Source organism: Podarcis melisellensis, assembly GCF_964234715.1.
Source record: "Podarcis melisellensis genome assembly, chromosome: 2".
NCBI lineage: Eukaryota > Metazoa > Chordata > Lepidosauria > Squamata > Lacertidae > Podarcis > Podarcis melisellensis.
Window position 1 is genome coordinate 3540477 of NC_138529.1, and position 11493 is coordinate 3551969.

At 45.6% G+C, this 11493-nt stretch overlaps 1 long non-coding RNA gene across 1 annotated transcript; it reads left to right on the plus strand.

Annotated features, from left to right (window-relative positions):
- The first annotated feature begins 2254 nt into the window (after positions 1 to 2254).
- LOC309362585 lies at positions 2255 to 6276 on the plus strand. Its single transcript, XR_014165007.1, has 5 exons — positions 2255 to 2481; positions 4578 to 4622; positions 5064 to 5518; positions 5557 to 5710; positions 5890 to 6276. It is a non-coding gene; the product is annotated as an uncharacterized lncRNA (long non-coding RNA).
- Positions 6277 to 11493: the final 5217 nt, after the last annotated feature.

Below are 11493 nucleotides of genomic sequence, written 5' to 3' on the forward strand. Positions count from 1 at the left end.
GCTGCATCAATAGGAGTATAGCATCTAGATCAAGGGAAGTAATAGTGCCACTGTATTCTGCTCTTGTCAGACCTCACCTGGAGTACTGTGTCCAGTTCTGGGCACCACAGTTCAAGAAGGACACTGACAAACTGGAACGTGTCCAGAGGAGGGCAACCAAAATGGTCAAAGACCTGGAAATGATGCCTTATGAGGAACGGCTAAGGGAGCTGGGCATGTCCTCTGGAGAAGAGGAGGTTAAGGGGTGATATGATAGCCATGTTCAAATATATAAAAGGATGTCACATAGAGGAGGGAGAAAGTTTGTTTTCTGCTGCTCCAGAGAAGCGGACACGGAGCAATGGTTCCAAACTACAAGAAAGAAGATTCCACCTAAACATTAGGAAGAACTTCCTGACAGTAAGAGCTGTTTGACAGTGGAATTTGCTGCCAAGGTGTGTGGTGGAGTCTCCTTCTTTGGAGGTCTTTAAGCAGAGGCTTGACAACCATATGTCAGGAGTGCTCTGATGGTGTTTCCTGCTTGGCAGGGGGTTGGACTCGATGGCCCTTGTGGTCTCTTCCAACTCTATGATTTTATGATTGGCAAGCCCAAGAGGCTCAGTGGTTTAGACCACAGTGCCACCTGCATCCCCATTTGAAAATGTACCTATCTTAATTCTCAGAATGTGACTGAGGAGTGGGATTATTATTACTAGTAGGAGGTGCCTGGTGCTGCCCAGGATTCTTTATAATCCAAAAAAAAGTTCCAGCTACAGATAGGTAGCCGTGTTGGTCTCCCATAGTCAAAACAAAAAAAATTCCTTCCAGTAGCACCTTAAAGACCAACTAAGTTATTTCTTGGTATGAGCTTTCGTGTGCATGCACACTTCTTCAGATACTGAAGAAGTGTGCATGCACACGAAAGCTCATACCAAGAAATAACTTAGTTGGTCTTTAAGGTGCTACTCAAAAAAAAGTTGTTGTTGTTTAAAAAAGCAGGCAAAAAGCAGGCAAAGTCACACCAAATTCACCTTTGGGTCTGCCATATTGATTCAAAATGGCAGCCAGAATCTAAACATCAATGAAGAGCACCACCCCCACCTCAGGAACCCTTGTGCAAAGTTTGGTGGTGGTATCTCGAGAGGGACCTGAAAGTATAAAGAACAAAGAAAGAAATGGAAAGAGAAACCACTTTCCAAAGTATATGGTAGATTATGATTATCATTATGAATTGCATTTATAGCCCTCTTTTTTCTCCAAGGAGCCCAGGGTGGCACACGTGGTTCTCCTCTTTCTCCTTTAATGCCCATAACAGCCCTGTGAGGTTGGATCAGGGTGCAAGATTTGCAGGGCCCAGGAGGCATTGAAGCCACAGCTGGCATCTCCTTCTCCATTCATGCCAACATTGCTGAGGTAAGAAGGTATTTACCTGGAACATAAATATATTTAAGTTCCAGGTAAATATCCAGGAACTGTTTTGTTATATCCAGGAACTGTAAATTTTAATCTTAAATCCAAATAGGAGTGTGGCATTGCTCTCATTCACTTAGCATATACAAGAGGCAGTTAATATCACCCTTACAGCCTTGCAGTGACAAATTCCTGCAGGGTAACTATGAAAGGCTGCTAGAACAAAAACAGCTGAGTCTTGTGGGACTTTAAAGACTTGCAGATTTACCACAAAGAAAGAAAGAAAATCTTCTCTCCAATGTGGAATTGGGTGCAAAGTACCACCCATCAACTGCCCTGGTAATCCTGGTGCTCTGCTTGGTAGAATAACTGGAGCCAAGGCATATTCAACAATAGGAATAGGGAATCTGTGGCCCTTTAGATGCATTACGGTGGGTCATGCTAACTAGAGCCGATGCAATTTGGAGTCCAATAACATATGGAGGGTCACAGGCTTCTAATCCCTGCTCAACCACCCCAATTTAAATGGGACATCCCGAAATTACAAAAGCTACCCCTAGCTTCTGATTAAATCCCAGAATGTCCCATTTTTGGATCCAGCACCCTGGCATGAGCCAGCTGGCTCTTGAGAAAGCTTGGGAGCAAAAAAAACCACCCCAAGCATCTTGATTTGGATCAGCAAATTGGAAGGGTATGTTTGACTTTCAGGAGCCAGATTTGTGGATAATGGCCAATTTGTTATGTCCTGGCTAATCCCATCTCCACTCCAGTTTATGTAAATGGTGGCATTCATCCTCAGGGCATCCTGTATTTATTTATACACACTGACTGTTTTCTCCATAATTAACATCATTATGATGCAATATCTCAACTAAACTCGTAATATTTCTCTGCAAGCTCCTTTGATTGGTTTCTGTCGCTTACATAAAGTCAGCAGTGTAGGTACTCTGCTCAGTGTCAGTTAGTATTCTGGCTTCATCACAGCATCTTCAGTGTCAAGAAACAGTGAGGCTGCTGTCTGTGTTTCTGCAATGAAGACTCTTGGGATCCTCCTCCTGCTGGCAACTTCCACTTGGGCTTTTGTTGCTGTGGGTAAGTAGGGAGAGGCCACCCAGGAAGTGTTTCTTATTTGGGGTGTTTTCTGTCCTGCTGTGAGAAACCTCTACAGGTGTCCAGTATGAAAGAAACAGTTCTGTGTTTAGTGACCATGCCAAATGTTTTTAATTACCGTATTTTTTGCTCTATAAGACTCACTTTTTCCCTCCTAAAAAGTAAGGGGAAATGTGTGTGCGTCTTATGGAGCAAATACAGGCTGCGCAGCTATCCGAGAAGCCAGAACAGCAAGAGGGATTGCTGTTCTGGCTTCTGAGATTCAGAATATTTTTTTTTCTTGTTTTCCTCCTCCAAAAACTAGGTGCGTCTTGTGGTCTGGTGCGTCTTATAGAGCGAAAAATATGGTACATGCTTAGGGCATCAAGGGAAGTACCTCAAAAAATATTCCTTTTCTGGGTTTTTAACATTAATGCTCACCAGTTGCTCGGCTGAGCGTTCATTTTCTCTGTTGGAATCTATCCAAAAACCCCAATACAGCAATCATGCAACAGAGTTGTTCCGCCTGGCCTTTGGCTTGGAATCAACTTGATCCCCTCCCCCTCTTTCCTTTTTCCTTTCTCCTTCTGTGATGGGACTCCTATTTGGGGACTTCCCTGGCTTTTTTCTGGCCCACCTAGCACCAGTCTGGATAGTTGGCCTTGGTGAAGATTTGACGTTTTCATCCCCAAAAAGTTTTTGATTTGAGTTTCTACTGAAATGAGGCTGCACCGTATTTTCGCTCTATTGGACGCACTTTTTCCCCTCCAAAAATGAAGGGGAAATGTGTGTGCATCCTATGGGGCGAATGCAAGCTTTCGCTGAAGCCTGGAGAGCGAGAGGGGTCGGTGCGCACCGACCCCTCTCGCTTTCCAGGCTTCAGGAGAGCCCCAGTGCCAGCCCCACAAGGTCGGGGGACAGAGGGAGGCGGAACGCCGCCATCCCGCTGTCTCCCGAAGTGGTTTGCCTCTCCCGCAAGCTCCAGTGACAGCTGGGAGGCGCAGCGCGTCTTCCCGCTGTCCCTGTACCTGATCTGAGGGCAGCCGGCAGGGAGAAGAGCGCTTCTCCCCGCTGCCTCTCCCACAAGCTCCGGGGACAGCTGGGAGGCACAGCGCGTCTTCCTGCTGTCCCCGGACCTGGTCTGAAGGTGAGCTGCGGGGAGAAGAGCGCTTCTCCCCGCTGATGGCCCCACAAGCGCCTGGGGGGGGGAAATATATTTTTTTCTTTATTTCCCCCCCAAAAAAACTTGGTGTGTCCTATGGGCTAGTGCGTCCTATGGGGCGAAAAATACAGTACCTGATTTGAAACACAAATCTGCCCAGCCCATAATGCTCAGATATTATGCGCTGCGCTGCTGGAGCACAATTTCTGTTCTCATCCTGAAGCAAAGTTCTTAACCTGAGGCACTATTTCTGGGTTAGCGGAGTCTGTAACCCGAAGCATCTGTAACCTGAGGTACCACTGTATATGCATTAATATTATAACCCAGGAGGGAAAACACACACACAAATTCTTTACAAATGCTTGCTGAAATAGCTCATAGACACTGGGTCAATTCCAAGCTAACTCTTGAGGGATTTTATCATGGGTAGTTGAACACTGGTGATTTTTTTTCCAGAGATGGGGGGAAATTTTGTTTGCATTTTAATGTGAAACTGCCTAATTTATACAAGCAGAAGTTCAATTATCCTTCAACATTCACACTTCTGGGATAGCTCAGTTGATGGATCACAAAATTCTTACTCAGGTTCATGGGTCTGAGCCCCCCATTGAGCAAAATATCCACACATTGCAGGAGGTTGGACTAGATGAGCCTCATGGTCCCTTCCAACTCTATAATTCTAAGATTTGCACTTCTCCAGGTTTTGCAACGCCATTCTCCAACCAAATAATGTGTTCAAAATTCTGGGAAAGTGAAAATGAAAATGCACAGACTAGTGAAAACAACATAGTCAAATGCATTGCATTAGGGGGAATTTCTTGTAAAAATGTATATATTTGTCCAAATGTGTATTTTAGGAGAAAGATGCACTGAAATGCTGTCTTTCTGTGAACTTTTTTATTATTTAAAAAAGAACATTTACACCCATCTCGTCTAGATTCCAGCAATGCTGCTCAAGAGTCCCGGTCCAGCTCCGGTCCTGGTAAGCAGATTGACACCCCTGGTGGGAAGGGCACTGAGCCTAACTTGGTGACTGATGTTAATGTGTGTGGAAATCCTAAAAAGTAGGTCTACTGTAAGATGAACTAGAAACAAAACAGCATAATACATGGAGAGGTGAGCAGACACTTTTTGTGCTAAGCAATCCTGCAAATGGCTGGGAAATCTTCTATAGCTCAGACTCTGAGCCAACTACTGAAACGTTAGAGACAGAGACAGCACCTCAAAGGAAGAAAATAGTGAAAGATTTAAAAAATAATATTTCTGAAACAACCCTCCATCCCACCACATCTCATCTCAAGCTTTTGGAGTTGAAGGGGCAATTGCTGGGGTGGGGAGGGAGCAGGGCTGTCCAGTGTGGGAATCAAGCCATTTGAAGCAATTCACAGAAGGGACTAATTATTATTTTTTCCATGGCACCCAGGGGCAATTTCTGCACGTGCATTCCTCACAGATCTGGCCAGTGTGTTTGGCAGTACCTCTGAAGTGTTTGGTGAACTTCTCACTCAAATGACTACATCCTTTCTGGGAGGAAAAGGTAAGTGTTGGAGGACATTGCAAGTGGGGAGCATTTTTCAAAACAAGCTTGTGTGGTGAGCATGAGAGGGGGAAAGTCCCAATGTGGTGTGGAGAGAAGTGGATGAGGTTTTTTAAAATGCAAACGCAATGCAAGGAAACTGCTGTAGGGCTGCTCAGTCTAGAAGAGCTCATGTGCCAGCAGACAGAGGGTGGAATCCAATGCCATACTGTGACAAATCTTCTGCCAGGCCCCTGCAATGTATTTTGCACAAGTTCCCACAAGAAAGTATAACTGCTATGGCCATTTCCACCTTCCATTAAAAAGATGTGGGTGTGTGGCCTTGGGAGGCTGCAGGGAAGGTCGGGACCCCCGAGGGAAGGGAGACAAAGGCCGGGAGAGAGATGCAACAGGATTACTGGGAGGTGAGGAGGGTGGTAATAGTGAAGAAGTTAACCCTGCTGAACTTTTCTTGATAGGCACCAGAGAACTGAGGAGAGAAGCTCGTGGATCTCCAGGCTCCGAGCCAAGCAACAGGAACTGATTAGCCATGGGTAAGCAGCTCCAAGTCATAAGGTGGGCACTATCTGGAGGGCCACAAGTTTCCCATTCCTTGCTTGAACTTCTGCCCCAGACATGAGATGAAACAACAGCTGTCCAGTCCTTCAGTTTCTTCTGTATGGTGAATGTTGCTGTATTAAGAATGTTGACTTTAAGTCATGTTCAATTTCAGATATTTGCAGCAATGGTACAATTGGACTTCTGCATGGTCTAGAGCAGTCCTTTCCAACAGGTCGGTCATGGGATGTCCCTGGTCCTGGTCGATCCTGGTTGATTGCGGGATCCTGATGCCCCACCCCCCAAAAAGCAGCTCAACAACTTTGGCTCATCCCCCCAAAAAAAACAAGCTCAAGAACTCTGGTCAATCCAATGGGTAGATCACTGTCATATTTTTTTATAGTGGGAGTAGATCGCAGTCTCTTGGAAGCTGGACAGCCCTGGTCTAGAGAATGAAGGAGGCTTTGACATCCTGGTGTTTGCCATCCTGGTAGATTGCCACATATCTATACCAATTGATCAATAAAGTTCTAGTCAAGCAAATCATTGGCATTTGACTCTATGCACCTTATTTGTGGCTTTCTGTATAGCAATGCATGATTATACATTCTCAATAACCTGACACACTAACATGTGTTTTTCAAGACACATTGGCTAGGATTCACGTAACCAGACCCACCACTTAGCCTTGTGCAAATGTTTCTGCTTGTGCAATGGGGATTCCTCCCATCTCCCTCATAGGTCTGGAGAACCCCAAGAACAGCACAGGGGGTGAGGAGAGGGAGGGTTGTACTGCCTGACAAGCTGCAATGGTTGTGTTGGAGGAATTTCAACAGGGGCAAATGTAAGGTTCTGCACATAGGCAGGAATAACCAGTTGCACAAATATAACTTGGGGGACAGCTGGCTGACCAGCACTACATGTGAAAAGGATCTGGCGGTCTTAACAGACGCAAGCTTAACAGCAGTCTACAAGGTGATGCAGCAGCAAAAAAGCTAATGCTATTCTAGGCTGCATCAACAGAAGTCTAGTGCACTGGTCAGTGGAAAAGACTCCCTCAGGAGGTGGTGGGCTCTCCTTCAGTGGAGGTTTGTAAGCAGCGGTTGGGTCTGCCATGGATGCTTTAGTTGAGATTACTGTACTGCAGGGGGTTGGACTAGAATACCCTTCCAACTCCACAATTCTGTGATTCTAAGAATTGCTGGAGGATTGCAGCACTGAATTCCACCCACAGAATTTGTCATTCATGCTTTACCCTTAAAACTTCCTTATACAATTTATGTTATTTCATTAAATTTACATACTGCTTGATTGTGAAACAACCAACCACCTCAAAGCAGTTTACAAAAAGAATAAACCATAACATTATTGATAAAAACAGTTAATAACAACTATTCAAAACATTCAGAGGAGAAAATAAAACTAGAGATAAACTAAAAACACACACCATCATTCTTATAGGGCAGGCTTGTCCACATAAGAGCACATTCCTTGATGTATGCAAAACCAGACCAACCCAGGCCACAGCCAGGAATAATATTTGAGCCTCTTCGGTGAGAAGGCTAATCACCCGATCAATGTCCTACTTGCTAGGCTCTTTCTCAGTTTGTGGTAGGAAGGTAATTTATTAATGCTTGGGCCATTCACATATAAGATAAATAAGATAGATAAATACAATGCAAAATCCAAGCCTAGAATCATACATAAAACATCTTCAAAATACTATGTAAATCGCATGTAGCATGTATGAAATTTACAAACTGAAATTCAATACAGATAAAAAACATTAATTATTAAAATATATTATGCTTAATAAGCACATCCTCCAAGCAGTCGACTGCCATCTCCTTAACAACTCCTGCCCAGGTTTCCATTGCTGCTACGGTAAAAAGAGAGACCTTGTGGGTTACCCTACAATCTGTGTCCAACAGAAGGTAGGAAATGTTTTGTGGAATGGTTCTGGATGAGTAAGAATAGATCCCAGAAATTTGGTGCTTGGTTCAGAATAAAGTGAACCAAAGAACAAATAGTGAAGCAGTTCCTCAACTTCTGGGGCCCCACAAATACACAAGCCAAGGGAGTATGAGAGTGCTGACAATCATAGCTGTGGGCATTGTTTGGAAACAAAGGGCTGCAAATGCTTGCCTAAGCTTTGGAAATGTGAGGTTTGCAAGGTAAGCAGCCATTTGGTGGTCCAATTTGTAAAGTCTATATTAATTCAAAAATTTAGAATTATTAATGTTCTGTCTGGCAAGGACATTATATGTATTTTCCACCATGGAAAATATATAGAATGTCCTTGCCAGAGAAGACATTAATAATTCTAAATAATTCTAAATTTTCCAAATTCAGAGCAGAAAAATGATTGAATGGAGTAGGATATGAATAAAGCACCTTCCAATATTTTAAGTTCCAACTTTTGCAGTTTGATACCTGCTCCAAACATAACTTGGGGAATACCCTACCAGGAGACACTTTTATGATTCACCAGTATGGATGGAGAAATGGATGGGAGATAGAATGGAGGGGGAATCTACCTCTGCCCTGACCAAAGCTGAAGGAGTGGCAGGTGGAAGTCTTAACAATTCCCCAGAAATGTATTTTGGAGGGCCTAGTTTAGCCCATCCTCAAATAGCCATCCTCAGACAGCCACACCGTACAGGATCTGAGCAATAACTTTACTTTGAAATATTTTCAGGGCTAGCACAACCAGATCTAAGAATTGCCCCAATTGTTCTCATAGCCACTGCTCTGATAGCTTCTAACTGGATGCCAAGATTCTTAAATACTTGGCATTGTTCAATTTGGTGACCATTAATAGACCATTAATAGACCAGTTCCTCAATTAGGAACAATAAACAGTTATCTGTATTAGTGGTGGCCAGTTTATAATATCACAATAGTAGGGTTGGGGTTTTTTGGCCAAAGTTCTTAAGCTTTTTTCTTTTTCAGCAAAATTGCAAAAAAATAATAATGCTGTTTTAAGCTATTTTTATGGAAAGTGGGCAAAAGCAGCACTGCCAACATTGGCTGCCATACATCCAGATTTTACAGGACATTTTCCTGATTTCCATCCAGACATTGATAGAGGCATTCCAGATATGTCCAGGAAATTCCAGACGTATGGCAACCCTATATAACAGGCTTCTGTTGATCAAATCAAAGACTGATGCTAAGTCGACAAAGGCAACAAGTAAGTGTTTGGTAGGTCCAGCAGTTGCTTATTGGGCTAAGAAATGCAAGACAGGCAGTGATCAATAGTGCTTTCCCTTTTCCTAAAACCAGCCCGTTCAGGAAGGATAATGTGGTTAATAGATTTCCAGTCGTCCAATTTGTTTAGCAAATATTTACTATATAGTTTAGGATCAGATCAAATGGTACATTGTTTGGTTCTGTAGGTTCAGGTGTTGTGATGGGATAATGAGCTGCTTGTGCGTAAAAGCTTAATCCCTCTGGGGTTTGGCTGGTCAACCAAACCCAGGCACTAACGGAGCCCCCAAAGCATGACTCCGTCAGTCGCTGGTAGAATCTGACAGTGGGCGTCTACAGAATTTACTCCAACATAAAAGCTGTTTGACGGACATGCGCCTTCGTGACTCTCTGCGTGACAGTTTCCGGCGAGGGGTGGGAGTTGCTAACGGGGGTCTTGTTACCTCTGCACTATTCTCACTAGAAGCCTGGGTTTACCTGTCTTCTTTTTGTCCACAAAGAACACTGGGCTGCCCCCCACCGCTCGTGACTCTCTGATGAAACCTCGCTTGAGGTTCTTGTCAATGAATTCCCTTAACTCCTGCATCTCACTGTCTGACATTGCATACAGCTTGCCCACTGGCAATTGTGCTCCTGGGAGTAAGGTGATTTGACAGTCAAAGGGTCTGTGCGGGGGCAGTTTATCTGCTTCCTTTTCGCTAAAGACGTCAATCAAGTCAGCATATTGTGGTGGCACCTTCCCCTTGTCCGTCACTTCCATCCCTGCTAGAGTGGCCCTGGCCCCTGCCTGACCCTCTCCCTCCTTGCAATGTGCTGATCCAAAGGAAACCACTCTCTGATGCCAGCCTACTAGCAGATCGTGTAGTGCCAGCCAGCTCATTCCCAAGGTGGCTACGTTAAACGCTATCAGTTCTGTGTGTCTTGCCACCCTCATAATCATTGGTATAGTCTGTTGGCTCACTTCACCTCCCAACAGTTCCCTCCCATCAATGGTGGTCACCTGCAAAGGCTTACTTAATGGAATAGTCTGTATCTGGTGTTCAGCTGCAAACTCCTTACTCATGAAATTACAGGAGCTGCCTGAATCCAATAGCGCTTTTATCTTTAGTGGGTGTCCGTTTGACAGTTCCAGCAACACCTCTATCACAAGCGCTGGTCTTGGAGGCTCCGGCGTGGGCACATTCACTACTCCCTGGCCTGGCTGCTGTGCCCTGATGTTGGCAGCCAGGCGTTGGCTTTTACTTGCTCCTCGGTTTCTCCTTCCTCCTTCCCCCCAACAGTTTCCGCCATCCCTTGCCATTCCTTCCTCTGCGGACAGACTCTGGCAAAGTGCCCTGGCTGTTGGCAGAGATAACATCTCTTGGCGCTCTTTCCCTCCTTCTTCCGCCCTTCACTGGTGTTTGAAACTGCGCGCACGCGCGCTGTTCCAAGTTCCATCGGCTCTGCTGGCGGGAAAGACTGCTCCGGAATCTCTGGAATGCGGAAGTCCTTCCAACGTTCCCCTTTTCCTTCCCGCTTTTCCAAAGCCCTTGCTTCTAGGCGCGCTCCTATGGCCAGCGCAGATTTAGTCAGCTGATCCATAGACTCCGCCCTGGGCGCCCGGGAAAGTTCATCTTTCACTGCCGGAGAGAGCCCTTCTTCAAACATCATATGAATAGGTTCACTTGCCAGATCCCACCCCAGTCTATGAATCAGCATAGTGAACTCAGTCCAGTACTCACGTACAGATCGGCTCCCCTGTTTGCACGCCATTAACTGCCTGCGCACCACCCCCTGCTCAATCTTGCTGGAAAACATCAGGTCCATGGCGCGAAAAAACTTCCTCGTGTCCTTCAAGATATCATTATTGGCTGCCATCAGGGGTCGGACCCAGTGCTTCACCCCTCCCTCTAGATGGCTAATCACGTACGCCACTCTAGAGCTCTCATCGGGGAAGTCATCAAACAGTAGATTGAGAGCATACTGCATCTCCGTTCTAAAGGCTTGATAGTTCCTGGGATCCCCCCCAAATTTCTGCACCAATCCAGGCACCTTTCTGGCAAGTGGGGCGGTTTTCCCCTTATCCGCATCTTGAGCCCTCCTCTCCTCGAGCCTCGCCGTTTGCAGCGCGAGCTGGACCTCCAACGCCCTGTACCTTTCTTCCAGGCTTGGACCTGCTCCAGCTCCAGCTCCTGCTCCTCCGGTTCCGGCTGGTTCGCTCATGATGCCCTCTGCTTGCACAAGCCGCTTTCAAAGACTGTCAGATTGCTGTGATGGGATAATGAGCTGCTTGTGCGTAAAAGCTTAATCCCTCTGGGGTTTGGCTGGTCAACCAAACCCAGGCACTAACGGAGCCCCCAAAGCATGACTCCGTCAGTCGCTGGTAGAATCTGACAGTGGGCGTCTACGGAATTTACTCCAACATAAAAGCTGTTTGACGGACATGCGCCTTCGTGACTCTCTGCGTGACAGTTTCCGGCGAGGGGTGGGAGTTGCTAATGGGGGTCTTGTTACCTCTGCACTATTCTCACTAGAAGTATCCCAGAGCCTTCCCTCCAATTCCCCTTCCGCTGGAACTCCTGCGCTCCCC